The 18,658-nt window shown below is 46.8% G+C and overlaps 1 pseudogene; it reads right to left on the bottom strand.

Annotated features, from left to right (window-relative positions):
- Nucleotides 1–16,422: 16,422 nt before the first annotated feature.
- Nucleotides 16,423–18,501, bottom strand: LOC146183516 (uncharacterized; annotated as a pseudogene).
- Between the last annotated feature and the right edge of the window lie 157 nt (nucleotides 18,502–18,658).

Raw genomic sequence — 18,658 nt, 5'->3', positions numbered from 1 at the left:
AGCGGCAGAAGAAAAGCTCGCCTCCAATCTAACGTACGAAACACTTTTTCCTTGGACTGCGAATTTTTCGTAAATATCCGAGGGTGTTGCAGCACTGAAATTATTTGCGCCATAATCACGATCCCTCACTCAGACTGAGGAAGAGGAAAAGAAAAATTTTAGGGGGCACCTTTGGATCACTGAACTACAGTGAAGCGAAAGCCCCTATCGCGCGGTGGCCCGGAGCCCTCCACTACGGTACTTTCTATTTTCACTGCCACCTTCTCAACAGCGCGGTAGCGTAAGCTACCAGCCACCGATCCGAATGAACGTGCCTGCATGACCTAGGGACAACGTAAGGGTTTTGGCAGGCTGATTCTATAGCCCTCCCATATGAAAAGAGATGCCCCAGGTGGTAGCTCCTGCCAAACGTAACGCCAGGAAGTCTTACGTCCAGTTAGTGCTCGGCCATGTCAGCTGCAAGCTACTGCCTCCCACGTGATGAAAGCGTTGCAGACGAACGGACACGATCCGCAAGCATGAACAATTTATCGGGCCTTCGGCCTTCCGGTCGCGGCAACGCGATTGCTTAAAATGCGTGCCAATAGCACGCGCGGCAGCACATGCGCGTGAGAGCAAATGAGCGCGTTGGAAGCCGGGATAGTGGTTTCCCCATAAGAAGGCCGCGGACAGGAAGGCAGGGCTTTTTCTTCGTCCGGCGTGGACAGCGTCGGGTAGCGTTTTTTCGTCGTTGCTTGTTTGGACACGACTTCTGCACAGATTCTGGATGTGGTGTCTTGCTAACTGCCGTCGATGCATTGTCACTAGAAGCAAAGCCGAGCGTACTCTTTCCACTTTGTGTTTTGTTTAGTCTTCCAGCAAAGCATATGTTCGTGTGCCGTATCAAACTCTTGAAGCGAAGCGCTCGCTCGTGGAGGGTGGGGCGGCCTAAGAGGACAAGGGGCCGCAACGCGATGCCCCCAAAGTAGTGGGTAGCATCTTACGCGAAGACGGCCCACAGCGCCATTGTGGCATTTAGCCAACGAGGCGGACCTTTATGACCGCGCCACAAGTGTCATCAACGACGACCACTCCTTGCATTGGAATCATAGCGACACAGTGTTTCACACGTATCCAAGAAAATCACAGGCGGCAGACATCAAATCTCCGAGAACCTCCGCTCGCCAAGGATGCGAGGTTACCGCAGCAAGTGGAACCAGACCTCCTTCCGCACCTTTGAAAACCTGGAACCCTGCTGCTGTATGCGACTGCGCAGCGTGCTTCTTCTGCTGCTTCACACGCCTGCCTTACTACTTGGGACCGCACTACTACTCCGCTTCTCACGTCCGCCGTGCGTGTGACAGCGCCACTTCTGGTTCGGAAGCAGTTGGGCGAGACAAATCTCACAGCATCCTAAATCGGGGCGATCCCTCGCTGCTGTCACGTGTCTCTACGTTACCGCTTGGATGAGCACAGGATCAGTGGCGGTATACGAGTGTCGTCTGCTCGCTGTGCCCTCAAGGTCAGGTTTTCTGTAGAAAAGAAAACTAAGCTTGCTCCGCCGGGTAATCCACTCAGCAACGGTTCCGATCTCCGTTGATATTCTTTTTTTTTTTCGCGTGCACTCGTGACGGAGCACAAGGAAGTCTCGAGCAGTTTGATAAGACTGGTTCACCTTTGTGAAATGAAGCCGGCCGTGCACACGCCTTATGGCGCTGGTTGTGCGGGGCCATTATAGCCTTTCATGAATTCTTAGCTTCAAGCGTGTTTTTAAACAGCGCTCAAGCTGGACGAAAACGTGGGATTCGTTTTGAAGCGAAGGTGAAGCACAGAACCGCTGCGCCGCCCAGGTTGCGCATTGGTTATGGCGCTCAACTACACTGCGCCGAAGGATGTGGAGTCGAATCCCGGCCTCGGCGGTATTTTCGCTGGAGGTGAAAAGCTAGGCGCCCGTTGGCTGTGCGATGAAAATGCACGTTAAAGAACCCCAGCTGGTCGAACTTTCCGGAGTCCTCAACTAGGGCGTCTCTCATAGCCTCAGTCACTTTGGAACGTGAAACCCCAAAACAAAACGAAACCAGAGGTCATAACTGTTACAATGGAAATCGTATATTTATTGTGAAAGAATAGTAAAAGGTGGGCGCTTTGATCATTTTGCTGTAATATTGCTCCATGTACAATCCCTACTGAAAAACCAAAAGTTCTATGGAGCAATAACCTCATAAACTCTCATGTAATCGCATAGACTCTCATACAGGGCACATCATTATAATAAAATATTGTACATAATTTATGATAATGTACAAGAAACTAAGAGACCTTATGCAATTATATGCGACTAGTATGTGATACATCCCCATTCCAAACAAAGGCAGTGCCAAAGCCTGTTCCAACTACCGCACGATCCCGCTTATTTCGCATGCTAGCAGGGTGATGTTGAAAATCCTCCAAGGTAAGCTGCAGCAGTATGTGGATCGGGAGCTTCCGGATTTGCAAGCTAGGTTTCGCAAGGGCAGAGGAACTAGAGACCAGATTGCCAACCTTCGCTGGATCATAAAAAAAGCTAGAGCGTTCCAGAAACCAATCTACTTCTGCTTTATTTATTATGCGAAAGCGTTTGACTGCGTATATCACAGCAGATTGTGGCAAGCTCTCCAAGAGATGGGAGTTCCAATTCATCTCATCTGTCTCCTAAGGAACCTGTATGAAGGGCAAGAGGCCACAGTCAGAACTGGGCATGGTCTTACTGATTGGTTTCGGATTGAGAAAGGAGTGAGACAAGGCTGCATACTGTCGCCCTGCCTATTTAACATATATGCTTAGTGCATGATGAGGAAGGCCGGCCTGGACGAGTCTTCAGCTGGAGTGAAGATTTCTGGAAAACGTATCAACAGCCTTAGATATGCGGATGATACCACTTTAATGGCAGAAAGTGAAGTGGAACTCAAGCGGCTTCTGATGCGCGAACAAGGAGAGTGAGGAGTTTGGGCTTAAACTGAACATTAAAATCACAAAGATCACGGCGTCTTGCCGCATCTTGCCTCTTGCCTGGAGCATCAAGGGGCAAGAAGTGGAACTGTAACACATTTTCTCTTCTTGGGCTCCAAGATTACCCCATAAGGAGACTGCAGCCATAAAATTAGGAGAAGCCTGCTTCTGGGAAAGAGAACCATAGCTAGCCTTGACCGCCTAGTAAAGAGCAGAGACATTAGACTGCCAATCTAGATCCGTATAACTCGTGCTATGGTCTTTCCAGTTGTGATGTATGGATGCGAGAGTGGGACTGTGAAGAAGGCTGACCGCTGAAGAATTAACGCATTTGAATTGTGGCGCTGGCGGAGACTCTTGAGAGTTCACTGGACTGCCAGAAGATCACATCAGCCGATACTGTCGACCATAAACCCAGACTGCTCATTGGAGGGTCAAATTCTAAAGTTAACGCTCAGCTACTTTGGTCATCTGAGAAGTCGCTGGAGAAAGATTTGATGTTGGGAAAGGTTGGGGGTCACCGGAGAAGGGGTAGGCAGCGAGCGCGATGGTTAGATGGCATCCTCGAGGCGCTGCCGATGAAGTTATGTGATGTTAGGAAGATAGTGAGAGACCGGAAAGCGCGGCGTGATATGGTTTATTAGGTCACGAAGAGTCGGACAGGACTGAACGACTGAACTGAACTGAGTATGTGATTTCTTATGTGAATTGAGTGCGATTGTGTGAGAGAACGTGAGGTTATTGCCTCATACAATTTTTTCAATAGGGAGTGGAAAAAGTGTTATCTATATGGTTTGTTTTCGAGAATTCAAGAATAAACGCGGATGGCAGAACGCTCGCTGCCGCAGCTTCCGAATGCTGGGGATTTATTTCTGCTTTGTCATTACCTGACGAGCATAAATCGGCGCTACTACAGAAATAGCTAAAACAATTACTGATAGCTCCCTAGCCTTATCAGCTTTGCCAGTTAACATAGCGCCATTTTTCTTTTTTTTTTTCATGTATTGTGCGCGGTCACTCTGCGCGTGCCTGCGCAATCATATGCATTCATGTCTTCTTTTTTAACGTAAAATTTCATATCATTTCCTGTATCTCTGAATCCTTAACTGTGCTCAGAAAGTGCTGTGATAATCTTGTCCCACAGCATGCCGGATTGTAGACGATAGCCAAAAAAAGACGGATTTGGCCCACCAAGCTTTCCCATGCAGTAAAATATCTGCGATGTGCACAGGGTCCAAGCATGGCAGAGGTGGTTCCGCAGGAAAAGGGAAGGGCATATCATCCTGATGATACCCTTAATCAAATCTAACTCATGGCTAACGCTTCTAGTCATTATACACTTGAGAAGGCAGTGGAAGCCAGTGGGCGGTCGGAATAAGTGGGTATTGAGAAATTGCGAACTTCGAAACAGCGTGCCTCTCTGTGAAGGAACTGAGTCTTGCTCTACCGGCTTCAGTTTTATTTGTTTATTGGAAACAGATCAAGGCCCAGAATAGGGTCCTTAAGGGACACTATCAGGAGTGCAAGTCGGAGTGGTCGCCCACTCCCTTTATAAAGCCGCTTGTACACTCTTATTTTCCTGACAATAAAAATAGATTTATATATCTGAAATAATATCATAATCGCTGTACAGCCAATACAGTGAAAATCTATCTAGTTATTGCCGTGGCAGACGATATAACTTTATTCAAATATATTGAGTAGGCTCATTAATGCCGAAGAGTATACATCAATTCTGACTAAATGAGGTACCTATCGGTGAAATGTTTAGTTCGCTCCGAGAAGGCTGATGACCAATGCCCACAGTTCGTTACATCAAACTATCATGTTCTGCAGACACTTAGTCAGTTTCGGTTACAACAACCCTCTCTTATTAGAGTGCCTGAAGCAGACACTTATTCCTGGCTGCCTCAATTCATGGGCGCTCTATCAACTGTCGACTGATCCAGAGCCCTCCGAAACGGCTTTGACCGCTCGCTACAATCCATCTGGGGTCGTCAGTCTCAGAAACTACTACCAGGACCTTGCTTTCATCCCTTTATTGCGGCACCGCTTTTCCATGGTAACGTTGAAGTCTATAAGGTTCAAGCATTGTAAATTGAAGAGTTGCGCACGTGCTACCCCATATCTACGATAGAATTTTGCGTATGAGACAGCGTCTGCTATTTTTCCCTGCTGCATGCATTATCTGTTTACAGGGGACGAATAAGTGCGAACTGTATACGAAAGGCCGCCAGGGTGTTTTTTCTTGTTGTCACAGGTGATATATCATTCCACCGTTCTTTTACATTTGGTGCAGGTGCGAGGAGTGACGGATGATTCGAATTGTCAAGGGACCTATTTATTTGATGTTTTTGATTTGTCTTGTTTTGAACATTTTGCGCATGCAGTACTCAGTAAGCCAACAGTGCAAATATTTTTCCCGACTTTAATAATAATGAAAAAAATGACAACCATCTCATGCCACATGCAAACTTTTTGCACACATCACTGTGCCCGTATTTTCCAATGACGTAAACAGGTGGTTATCTCAGCCAGGGTTAATATATTTATTGTGCTGTCAAAAGGCGGGTGGCACAGAGTAAGTTACGTGTCTTTCCGCCTTCCTGAGGAAGTTATTGCTTCCAAGGAAAAAAATGAAATGTACGCGTATGAGAAACAAGGGCATGTTTACGAATGATTTTCTTCACGACTAAAGCCACACCTTCATGGAATTTTTTTGAACATGGGTAACATTATACTAAAATAATGACATATAGTAAGATAACAATACTTTTATTTATTGATAGTCATCAATAAATAAAAGGATTGCCAGTATCGTAAAAGTCTCATGCAACTGAATTTTATTTCAGCTTTATTGAAAAATGCAACTGCATCACATACGTTGCATTATTCGCCTTGAATGTTCATTTATTTGCCTGTATGCATTGTGCTCAACATGCATGAAACCAATAGTGAATGGCTGAAAAGCTCTACTAATGTGTGCACCCGCCGGGTTTGTGCAGTGGTTACGGCGCTCGACTACTGCGTCCAAGGACGCGGGATCGAATCTCTGCCTCGGCGGCCGCTTTTCGATGGACGCGAAAAGCAAGCTGCCCGTGTGCTGTGCGATGCCAGTGCACATTAAAGAATCCAGGTGGTCGAAATTACGGCGTCTCTCATAGCCTGAGTCGCTTTGGGACGTCAAGCCCCGCAAACAGCCAACCTACTAATATGTGCCAAGGGCCTGGAGGGACTATAGCTATTCTGGCCTGGATGGGCATAGATATTCAAGCAGTACGAGAGGCATTCATTTGCTGAATCTTTGATGCATGCAAGAAAACCGTGCTTATAATCAAAACTAACCAAACAGGTGGTGTCAGATATTGCAAAACATTTACATACAATTGCAGCAGCTATTCATTTTAGGAAATACTTCCCAGTACTGATCGGGGCATTATGTGAATAAGAATGAAATAAAGAAAATGGTTTCTTTGCGGCACCCCTTGAAACCTTGGGAAGCTTCAGAATGTAGGGCTCCTGCAATCACTTGCCATCAATGTAGAGAAAAGCCTATAGCCATTTTGCTGGTGTGTATTTTATACTCGGAGCCTAGTTAAACGAGAGCCATCAGCCCATGTACAAACAGATGCCTTTAATGGATGACACCTTGGCTGCTGATGGCATACATATTGAAATGTGGAAAATCTCTAGCTTCTGCACAGTATGCAGTGTGTTCAAGGTAAAGCGCTTATTACCAACAGTTAGGTAAAAGGTCAGCTTGACATGTGGTTCTTCCTAATGAAAACCTGTATTAATTAATGGAAGGCAAAACTCAAAACTTGGTGTGCAGGTTTGCTACAGCCACCACAAAAGAAATAAACTTGGGCACGAGCGTCCTGCCAAAAATAATATAGCAAAACCTAACTCTTGGCACAGGCACCTTTATCATACAATTGTGAAAGGGGAAGGTTTCTCGGCTGTTAATAATAAATCTTTTTAGTCTGGGCAATAACACCTAACCTTTTCTTGAAAAAGTTTTGCAATATATTTTCTATAGTATGTAACAAATTTGTTTAAAGCTGACCTGTGAGGGAGAAACAGCAAATTGCAACATGATGCACGGCACATCATAAAACAGCTATGGAGTTTGAATAGACCTATGACTGAGGAATACTAAACTGCAACAACGCATGGTACGGTGTACAGAAATCTTTCTTCGGCTTTTCTAGCGCACACAGCCGCTTGATCCTAGTTCATTTAAGCATTTGCTACAACTTCCTTTGACCAATATTTGCATACTGTAACCCAAATAGTCGGCCACTTTTAATTTTGCATATCGCTTTGGCACAGCTTGAATGCCATATTGATGTTTGGTTAACCATTTCCAAGACAGTGGTGATTACAAAAACTCTCAAACAGCTGTGAAACAGTGTTTTCCCAAGAGTTTAATTCTAGCAGTTTTATAGCATTACCAACTACAACTGTGACCTTCATGGACAGCTCAGCTGGACAAATCTCCGCCGATCTTGCGGCGTTTACGCTTCTTGAAATTGCTACTCACCGTTTCAATGATGATTTATTTAGATCACAACACGTTTTTGGACTGTTTTCTTCGTTTCTAAAACTTGCTGCTGTGCTATTGGGAAGAGAGAAGTAACGTACTATCTCAAACACATGTATAAATCAGGCCTTGCCTGCCCGCAAATGGTTTCCGGCCCTTATGAAGCCAATAAAGAATACCTCTGAAACGATAAACAATGACATCAAGTTATTGTACGCAATATCTGGAAAACAATGTGTGAAGTACTATGCAGATAATCATTTGTTTGCAATATATGTAGATGTAGACAATTGCTTTTCATATCCATTTTCGGCTCTGAGGCTGCAATAAGTAAACGGCATTGCTACATATAGCAGGAATTCGATTTTATACCATTATTTCGGCTATTAGTTTTCCTGTGTGCTGTAGATTAATAGATGAAAAAGGGCTCGGCAATTTTAACATCCGTTCTTTTATTTATTTGTGTTGGCTGATGTGAAGGTTAGAAATGAGCAATAAAAATGATGGCAAATGATTCTTATCTCTTTCTAATGCGATCACCTCGAATGTAACCCTATGTTTTCGTGCATAGAACATGAATAAACCTAACTGCACCATTGCTCGACTCCACACCAACAGGAAACTATCGTAATACACCTTGCTTGTAATTTCTCCATGCTTGCAGCGGGCACAAATTGATCGACTTGCTGGTGAAACAACTTACATTATTGGGTATTAAAATGGCGAATACGCTATCACAAGATGTCTCCAAATGCTGTGCGTTTAGTGTTTCATGAAGCATTTTTTATAATTAAAGCACGAGAATACAGCAACAAAGCAAAATGTCAATTGGTGTGTTTCTCTCAATTAACCAAACTTTTTTTGCTGCTTAGTGATAAACTACACTACAGCTAGAACCAAAAAATGCCGCAGCCGGGAGGACTCGAACCCCCAACCTTTCGGTTAAAACCCGAACGCGCCAGCCGATTGCGCCACGGAGGCCAGGTCGGGGAGTGTGCCAAGAAGAAAGCTTCTCTAGCTAACAACACACTCGGGCAGCTTCAAATGGCTAGGGCGTTTAGTGTTTCATGAAGCATTTGTTATAATTAAAGTACGAGAATATAGTGTAAGGTGTTTATTGGAGCACCAAGACCGTATGCTGCGTCCGTGAACCAAAGCGACGGGGGTAGCGTTCGAACCAACAGCTTGCCAACAGTGCAGTGCCAACAAGGCTCCGGCTCCACTTCGTCTCCCTCTTCGGGTTGGCGCGCGTGCTGATGGCGATCGGGAAATACTACAATACCCCCCGGCGGAAAAGGAGCCATCCTGGCGACTCATGGTGAGGAAAGGGTAGGGGGATCATAATACGGCTTGAGGCAGTCGACATGTACAGTTTCTCGGCCGCGGCGGCGATGATCTGGAGATGGGTTTAAGGGCTCTACTACGTAATTGATGGGAGAAGATTGCTCGAGAATGCGGTAAGGTCCATGATAGCGCGATACGATTTTGGATGAGAGGCCGGGTGCTGAGGAAGGCACCCAGAGCCAAACGTGGGCACCTGAGGGATATGAAGGCGCTGGATTTTTAGGGTCCTGGTTATGCTTTTGTTCAGCCTGGTTCTCCGTTGTGAAGGAGCGCGCCAATTGTCGGCATTTTTCGGCAAATGTGTGCGCTTCTGACAGTAGAGTGGTCTCTGAAGCATCGGGGTGGTAGGGCAGGATAGTATCCATGGTGGACGTGGGTTCACGACCATATAAAAGAAAGAAGGGGGAGAACCCTTGTCGTAGTCTGCGTAGCCGTATTGTAGGCGTACGTTATGAAAGGCAGCACTTGGTCCCAATTAGAGTGAGCGCTATCAATGTACCTGGCTAGCATGTAACTAAGAGTGCGATTAAATCGCTCAGTCATGCCGTTCGTTTGGGGGTGATACGCTGTGGTGCTCCGGTGAATGATCTGGCACTGTTTCAGGAGGGTTTCGACAGTGTTGGAAAGAAACGCACGTCCGCGGTGACTGATCAATTCTTTCGGTGCGCCGTGACGAAGAACGAGGCGATGCAGAATGAACGAAGCCACATCCCGTGCGGTGGCAGACTGCAAGGCCGATGTTTCCACGTAACGGGTTAGGTGGTCAACGGCTACGATGACCCAGCGGTTGTTAGCCGAAGTGGTCGGAAGCGGGCCATACAGATCGATACCGACACGGTCAAAAGGGCGGCTGGGGCAAGGCAATGGCTGCAACGGAGCGGCTGGCTGAGGGGGTGGATTCTTGCGACGTTGGCAGGCGGTACAGGATCGGATGTATTGACGAATGAAGCGGTACATACCGCGCCAGTAATACTCGCACTCGAGAATAGGTTTTTCATGACACCTGCATGGCCGCATTGGGGATCGGCGTGGAAAGAGGCGCAGATTTCAGCACGGAGATGTCACGGAATCACGAGAAGCCACTTTCGCCCTGTAGGATGGTAATTGCGGCGGTATAAAAGTCCATCACGAGTGGCGAAGTGGTGGGCCTGACGACGAAGTGCACGTGACGGAGACAGCTCTGCGGGCGTAGGAAGGAATGTTAAGATGGAGGATATTCATGGATCCTTCTGCTGCTCAAATTTCATGTTGGTAATGTTGAGCGGCGACATATCGTAGGCACAAACGAAGCCAGCCGTCGAGTCGTTAGGAAGCGGTGAACGGGAAAGGGCATCAGCGTCGGTGTGCTTGCGTCCAGATCGATATATGACATGGATATCGTACCCTTGAAGACGTAACGCCCAGCGGGCGAGGCGGCCGGAGGGGTCTTTGAGGGAGGATAGCCAACAGAGCGCGTGGTGGTCGGTAACAACGTAGAATGGGCGACCGTAAATATAAGGACGAAACTTGGTAATGGCCCATATGATGGCCAGACACTGCTTTTCGGTCACAGAATAGTTCGATTCCGCTTTCGTGAGGGTACGACTAGCGTACGTGACGACATACTCGGAATATCCAGGTTTCCGTTGAGCAAGAACAGCGCCCAGACCTACGCCGCTTGCATCAGTGTGTATTTCGGTCGAGCAGGCAGGGTCAAAATGGCGGAGTATAGGGGGAGAGACCAGTAGACGGCGTAGTGTACTGAACGAAGCATCACAGGCTGGTGACCAAGAGGAGAGGTTCGGGCCTCCGGCGAGAAGTTGCGTTAAAGGGGCGATGATACTGGCGAAGTAGCGGATAAAACGGCGGAAATACGAACATAGACCGACAAAACTGCGAAGTTCTTTCAAGGTTGTGGGCTTGGGGAAGTCTGCGACGGCACGAAGTTTAGTAGGATCCGGTAGAACGCCATCCTTGGATAGGACATGACCAAGTATTGTGAGCTTGGTACCGGCAAAGGGACATTTCTTCAACTTAAGCTGTAGGCCAGTTTCAGTAAGGCACGTAAGGACACGCTGAAGGCGCAGAAGGTGGGAAGGGAAATCTTTAGAGAAAACGACAATGTCATCTAGATAACAAAAACACATTTCCCATTTGAGCCCACTGAGAATGTTATTCATCGTTCTCTCGAAGGTGGCGGGGGCGTTGCACAGTCCGAATGGCATCACATTGAATTCATACAAGCCATCGGGAGTGAAGAAGGCTGTTTTCGGGCGGTCAGCGGAAGCCATCGGTACTTGCCAATAGCCAGAGCGCAAATCTAGCGACGAAAAGAACTCCGCTCCTTGCAAACAATCTAGCGCGTCGTCAATTCGTTGTAGTGGGTAAACATCTTTGCGGGTTATCTTATTCAGACGCCGGTAGTCCACACAGAAGCGGATCGTGCAGTGTTTCTTCGTCACCAACACTACGGGGGAGACTCAAGGGCTATGAGATGGTCGTATGATGCCCCGTTGAAGCATATCGGCGACATTGTCACGAATGATGCGGCGCTCAGTGGGCGACACGCGATATGGTCGCTGCCGCAGGGAAGCATAAGAACCAGCGTCGATTGCATGAGAAACGGTCAAGGCGCGGTCCAAGGAAGGCTGGGACACGTCAAAAGGTGCACTGAAGCGCTGAAGGAGGGCGACAATTTGGTCCCGTTGGGTCGCGATAGCTCGATGAAGGGCGTCGACAGGAAGCTCATCACTTGTAGCAGCACAAGACATCAGGGCAGCGACGTGAGGAAAAACTTCAGGTTCGGAGAACATATAAGTGCGATCAGGGTCCAGCTCTTCAATGTAGCCAGGGCACTCTCCGCGAAGAACAACCGTCGGGCAGGGAAAATGGTTGGAAGCATAGATGAACAGCTGCCATCAGAAATCGTTAGAACGGCGAAAGGAAGAAGGAGGCGGTTATGTTGGGCGGAGGCGAGTTTGGGCGTAACGAGAACAGGACTAGGGAGGGCAGATGTCGAAATAAGGGGAACGAGAACAGAAGAAAAGGGAGGATGTCGGTGTCTGCAGCTACAAGGAGTTTAGCTGGGCGCACAGGCAGGTCACACAGGGAAACATTACGCACAGGGGAAAGCTCAACTTCAGCACGGGCACAATCAATGACAGCACTATGACTCGACAGAAAGTCGTAGCCGAGGATGATGTCGTGGGAGCAGGCGTAAAGCACCACCATCTCGACGAGATACGTAATGTCTTTGATGCAAACTCGTACCGTGCACGCTGCCACAGGGGTGATGCGCTCTGAACTGGCCGTACGAAGCGTAAAGGCAGAAAGCGGCGTCGTGACCTTGCGAGTTTTGCGGCGAAGGGCATCACTAATTACGGAAATGGCAGCACCTGTATCCACCAGCGCAAGAACGGGAAAACCTTCTACGAACACTTCAACGACGTTGGCGGGAGAAGGCGGAGGACTTAACGAGTTCGTCAAGCGCGCAGTTCTTGCCTCCGGAACTGCGGCATTTAGTTTTCCCCTTGCGTAGGGCCCTGTCGCCGGAGCATCGGCGAAATGGAACGTCGGCGAGGCGAAGGCGAACGGCGTGTCGAGTGCTGAGCCCGAGGTGGGTGGAGACGATCCAGAAAAGACGTTGCTCAAGGGCGGCTCGGGATCGTAGTGGTACTGACGGACTGTGTTCTCAGGATGAAGCGGGCGCTGACGGCAAAGGCGAGCGACGTGACCCGGGAGCCCGCAAGCATAGCAAATTGGGCGATTGTCGGCGGTTCGCCATGGGTTCGTAATGCGGCGTCGCTGTCGAGGGATCGGAGACTGAGGGGCCATGAAACGAGGTGGAGCATAAAATGTAGGGTCGTTCTGGTAAGACGATGTAGGAAGCGGACCGCGCGTTCCAGCAGTTACTTCAGCGTAAGTGAGTGGGGCTTGCACAGGAGCGATGGGAACATTAGAAGGCAGCGCTTCGGCGACTTTCTCCTCGATAACTTGGCGGATAGCCGGCGATATGGATGGCGCGTTGGCCGGCGCTAATTGCGAAGTGCAGACGGCCGGCTGAACTGGATGGAAGAGGGACAGCTGGCGTGCAACTTCTTCGCGGATGAAGTCTTGGATATTCTGAATAAATTGAGACTGTTCCGCCGACGACGTAGCCAGTGCCGGCAGGTGCGGTAGCCCGCCGCGTAGAAGCGCGTTGCTTTCGTAGCTCGTCAAACCTCTGGCACAGGGTTATAATGTCGGATACGGAAGTAGGGTCCCTGGCCGACATCATATAGTACGCATCATCAGTGAGACCTTTAAGAACATGTGTGACTCGTTCGGGCTCGGGCATGGACGGATTGACCCGCTTGCAGAGGTCAACCACGTCCTCAATGTAGCTAGTAAACGTTTCTTCGGGAAGTTGAAGCCGTGCATTGAAGCGTTGTTCGGCGCGGAGTTTGCGTACCTCAGGACGGCCGAAGACATCCGCGAAGCTCTTCTTGAAGACAGACCATATCGAAAGATCGGCTTCGTGGTTTCGAAACCGCAGATTTGCCACGTCCGTGAGGTAGAAGAGGACGTTGCTCAGTTTTATGGAATCGTCCCAGCGGTTGTAAGTGCTGACGCGCTCGAAAGAGGCCAGCCAGTCGTCAACGTCGTGGTCGTCGGTACCACTGAAGAAAGGTGGGTCGCGGGGGCGTTGTGCCCCGGGACAGAAGATGGTGGCAGGAATGGCAGGGATGGGCGCCGATGGTTGGCTGGGAGCGTCCTGCATGGTTGTGACCGAAGGCGGTAGCGTGCGGTTCCGAAGTTCCAGGGTGAAATTTTCGAGGAGGACTGGGGCGACGACCGAGACACCTCCACCAAGTGTAAGGTTATAATTGGAGCACCAATACCGTATGCAACGTCCGCAAACCAAAGCGACGGGGGTAGCGTTCGAACCAACAGCTTGCCAACAGTGCAGTGCCAACAAGGCTCTGGCTCCACTTCGTCTCCCTCTTCGGGATTGGCGCGCGAGCTGATGGCGATCGGGATTACTACAATAGCAACAAAGCAAAATGTCAATTAGTGTGTTTCTCTCAATTAACCAAACTTGTTTTGCTGCTGAGTGACAAACTACACTACAGCTAGAACCAAAACATGCCGCCACCGGGAGGACTCAAACATCCAACCTTTCGGTTAACAGCCGAACGCGCTAGCCGATTGCGCCACAGAGGCCAGGTCGGGGGGGGGGGGGGGGGGGTGTGCCAAAAAGAAAGCTTCTCTAGCTAACAACAGACTCGGGCAGCTTCAAATGGCTTGGGCGTTTAGTGTTTCATGAAGCATTTTTTATAATTATAGCACGAGAATATAGCAACAAAGCAAAATGTCAATTGGTGTGTTTCTCTCAATTAACCAAACTTGTTTTGCTGCTCAGTGACAAACTACTACACTACAGCTAGAACCAAAAAATGCCGCCACCGGGAGGACTCGATCCTCCAACCTTTTATTCATTCATTCATTTTCATTTATTCATACTGTCAGCCCTGGGCGGGCTATTACAGGAGTGGATATCAAACTTGAAACAGAACAAGAACACATCAAACAAACACTGAGATCAACACTAAATTTCATACATAATTGTGTTTGCCACTTGAACAAAACAAAAACATTGTCATAGAAATCAAGCAGTACATAAAACATTATGCAGTTTATCTAAAAATTCGATAAGTGATTGTGACGTGACAACGGAGTTTGGTAACATATTCCATTCCTTAATGACTCTCGGGAAAAAACTAAATTTAAAGCAATCATTTCTGACAGGCGGCATTGGGATGTACAAACTGTGACGATGGCGTGATGTTTCCCCTGTTTTAATTTCAAAGTATTTTGTTTGATCGATTTTCAAGTAGTGGTTAGCGATCTGGAAAAGAAACTTGAGTCTGTCACATTTGGTTCTAATGTCAAGTGTTTGCAAATCAGCAGATTTACACAAAGAAGTTGGAGAATCAGAATAACGATACCTATTAAATATAAACCTTGCTCCGAGGCGCTGGATTCTTTCCAGCTTAGAACAGTTGGAAGCAGTGTACGGGTCCCAGACAACTTTTGCATATTCGAGGATAGGCCTAACTAGGCTTTTGAAAACCAGACTTTTTATTTCGGGAGTTGCCCTGCACATATTGCGTCTCAAGCTCCAGAGTGCCTTGGAAGCCTTAGTACATACATTATCTATGTGTGAATTCCAGCGTAAGTCAGATGTGAGTGTTACTCCAAGGTATTTAAAATTACTTACTCTAGTTAGTAACCTACCATTAATGCTGTAACTGTAATCAAGGACAGTTTTCTTTCTTGTAATGGACATAAAAACAGTTTTGTTTGAATTTAATACCATCTGCCACACCTTACACCATTCATGTATTTTCTGCAAGTTTTGATTGAGTTCTGCCTGATCTTCCGGAGTATTAATTTGTTTATAAACGATGCAGTCATCTGCATACAGTCTAACTGGAACGCTCAAACCAACCGGCAAGTCGTTGATGAAGATCAAAAACAAGAGAGGGCCCAGAACGCTGCCCTGGGGAACACCGGAATCGACTGGCATGATGTTGGATTTATACTCTTGAACCTGAACATACTGTACTCTAGACGAAAGATATGACCTGAACCACTCAGTTATAGTTTCAGTTTTAAATATGGCACTGATTTTTAGTAATAGTTTAGGATGCGAAACCTTATCAAACGCCTTTGCAAAGTCCAAAATTACGATGTCAGTTTGCATGCGGGAATTAATTGACTGGGAAAGATCATGTACAGTTTCCGTGAGTTGAGTGATGGTAGAAAGCCCCTTGCGGAAGCCATGCTGGTTTACAAATAGGAGATTGTTACTCTCAAGAAAAGTTGATAAGTGAGCGTACATAATATGTTCGAGTAACTTGGAACACGTGCTAATGAGGGAAATGGGTCCATAATTTTCAACGCTAGAAGTGGGACCATTTTTATGCACAGGCACTATTTTCGCACATTTCCAGGCAACGGGAACACAACTACTGCCGATAGACGATTGAAAGATTTTGGTAAGAAATTTAGAATTCCACTCTGCATATCTATATAAGAATTCATTCGGGATACCGTCCGGTCCTGAGTTCTTTTTTGTGTTGATATTCAAAAGGAGTTTCAGAACTCCTCCTTCACTTATTTCTAAATCGGGTATAGGAGGGCAACCTGGAGGCTCAAAAAACGGTGATTCGCCGTCATCTTCAGTGAAAACAGATGCAAAAAATGAATTAAAACTTTCAGCCCTCTGGGGGCTCTCTTCTTCATTAGAATGGTGAGATTTACCGCCGCCATTTATATATCGCCAGAACTTACTGGGCGCTTCAGTAAGAAATCTGGTGAGAGTCTGACAGTAAAAGGTATTTTTACTTTCTTTGAAGAGTCGCTTTAACTCTTGGCTCATACGACATATGGAGGTTTTTAATTCAGGGCTTGGGTATTGTGAGCATCTTTTTCGTTTTCTTTTGAGCTGTCGTTTTTTGTGAATAATGTCTCTATTAATCCAAGGATGCTTCCTTTTGTTATTTTCGTTTTTTTAGGAATGAACATCTCAATTGCTTTGGCTATCATGTTTGCAAAAAAATCCCACAACTTATCTGTGCCAAGTCCGTCTTGATATAAACACATGAATTCATCAAACGAGATTTCAAGGTAGTCCAGTAATCCGACATCATCAGCAGCCGCAAAATTCAAAACAGTCTTTCTGCAAGATTTGTGACAAATTTAGCGAGTCATATTGAGCGACATAATCACCATTTTATGGTCAGACAATCCTTCTTCAACATCACAACTCAGCAAAAACTCTAGTAGACCAGATGACAAAAAGACAAGGTCTAGTATCGAGGATGTTGTCATACATACTCTCGTACTCTTTTCAACAATCTGAGTCAAACCATAGCAGTAGGCGAGTTCGATCAGATGTTCACTGCTAGCTGTATCAACTCTGCCGGGAGAAAGCGACATCCAATCAATTCCTGGCAAATTAAAATCACCTGTCAGAATAATATTGTCACCAAAGTGTACATTTATGTCCAGAAACCTTTTTAGGTTATCAAGCACGTCTATGGTTGAATTGGGAGCTCTGTAGAAAGCACCCACTAAGAGAGTATGACCATTCAGTCTGGTTTTAATCCATGCAGTTTCTAAATCATCAAACCCTTCTATAACTGAGAATACTATATTACTCTTAACCAGTATTGCAACACCGCCACCCCTCCTTTCACGGTCTTTTCGTACTATGGAGTAGTTTGGGGGAGCAACTTCACAGTCTCTAATATCTTTATGTAGCCATGTCTCTGTGATTACCATAATATCGGGTTCATGTTCAAGGCATATACTTTCTATGGCGTCAACCTTGTTAAGCATGCTCCTAGCGTTCACATTTATAATTTTAAAGCAGACCGTCTTATGATTGTTTAGTCACTCATTGCTAGTGCTAGTGGCAACCTGGCATTTGAACCGCTGCTTGGTCTCCTCGTTCCATGCGTATAAGGTATTCTTGACTTTTAACTTATCAAAAATTAACTTAGCTTTCACACCGTTCTTCCGTTCATCGGCACAGGAGTTCCAAAGGTTTTTTCGTATTTCCACAACCCTTTTAGAAAAATCTTCATTTACACTAAATGGAGTGCCTTTTAGGTTGAAACAGCTACTCATTATTTTCATCTTATCCCTAAAGTCCGTAAGTTTAAGAGTGTGTACAGTCCGACGGTCGGTCTCTACCTGGTTCCCTCTTTCCAAGTCGGTGAATCCTTTCAATAGTGTCCACCCTTTGTTTCAGAATTTTATCAAAGATGTCATTGTTTACTTTCTGTAGTAGGTCCTCTTCCCTCTCTGATTCCTCCTCCTTGACTCCGCGTACAATCAAGTTATTGCGCCGCGAGCGGTTTTCCAACTCATCAAGTTTTCTCGAAACTGTAGTCATTTCTATTTCACATCTTTCAGCAAAAGTTTCTAGTTTCGAAAGCCTATCCCGAGACTCGTAAAAGGTTTGTAGCTTTTGTTCTATAGCAGACAGCCTGGATTGCATGTCCAGAATTCTTGCTTCAGACGATGTTTGGTTTTCCTGTATTTCGCTTAATTTGCTGAGGATTTCAGTTTGAGAAGCAATTACTTGTTGAATCATTTCCATTGTATCCGGGCCAGGATTTTCCTCAACATCACCGGATAACTTCAGCAACAGGCCTACAATTGAGATACAATCACTAAAGCAAACCAGCAATGTGCGTGGACACGGCAACACGATCAAAAAAAGGCAGTTGCTACGGCAGCAATATTTTCGTCCACCAACCTGCACAAATAGTGGCACATCAGTTGACATTGTCACGACGGGGTTGCCGTGTCCACTGCTGATGGAAGGCGCAGACGTCCCTTTTATAGGCAAAATCCGGGCTGGAAGTGTGGATGACGTCGCTGTGCTCGAAGAGGGTGCGCAGAAGGCAGTATCCACGTGCCACGACAGCAGCTCGCAGTGTAAAAAATGTACGCCCCCCGCGCACGGCAGTCGATAGGCATCGGCAGAAGCTGGGTGACGATTGAAGCCGCTGTCTGGGCTTACTGCACTGCCCAAGGCGATGGAAAAGAATCCGGTAAGTACCTGCACAAATAGTGGCACATCAGTTGACATTGTCACGACGGGGTTGCCGTGTCCACTGACTAACAGCCGAGCGCGCTAGCCGATTGTGCCACTTTTTTTTTTTACCGACTTGGCAACTACAAAGAACGATGAAAAGCCGCATGGAATTAAAAACACAAGTCACTTTCTGACATGTTTCTTGTGATAGAATGGATTAAGTGACATGAGCT

This window comes from Amblyomma maculatum, chromosome 7 (genome assembly GCF_055883805.1).
Source record: "Amblyomma maculatum isolate TAMU_Amacu chromosome 7, ASM5588380v1, whole genome shotgun sequence".
Taxonomy (NCBI): Eukaryota; Metazoa; Arthropoda; class Arachnida; order Ixodida; family Ixodidae; genus Amblyomma; species Amblyomma maculatum.
The sequence above is the reverse complement of the archived record's forward strand: the minus strand, read 5'-3'. Positions and strand labels throughout refer to the sequence as shown.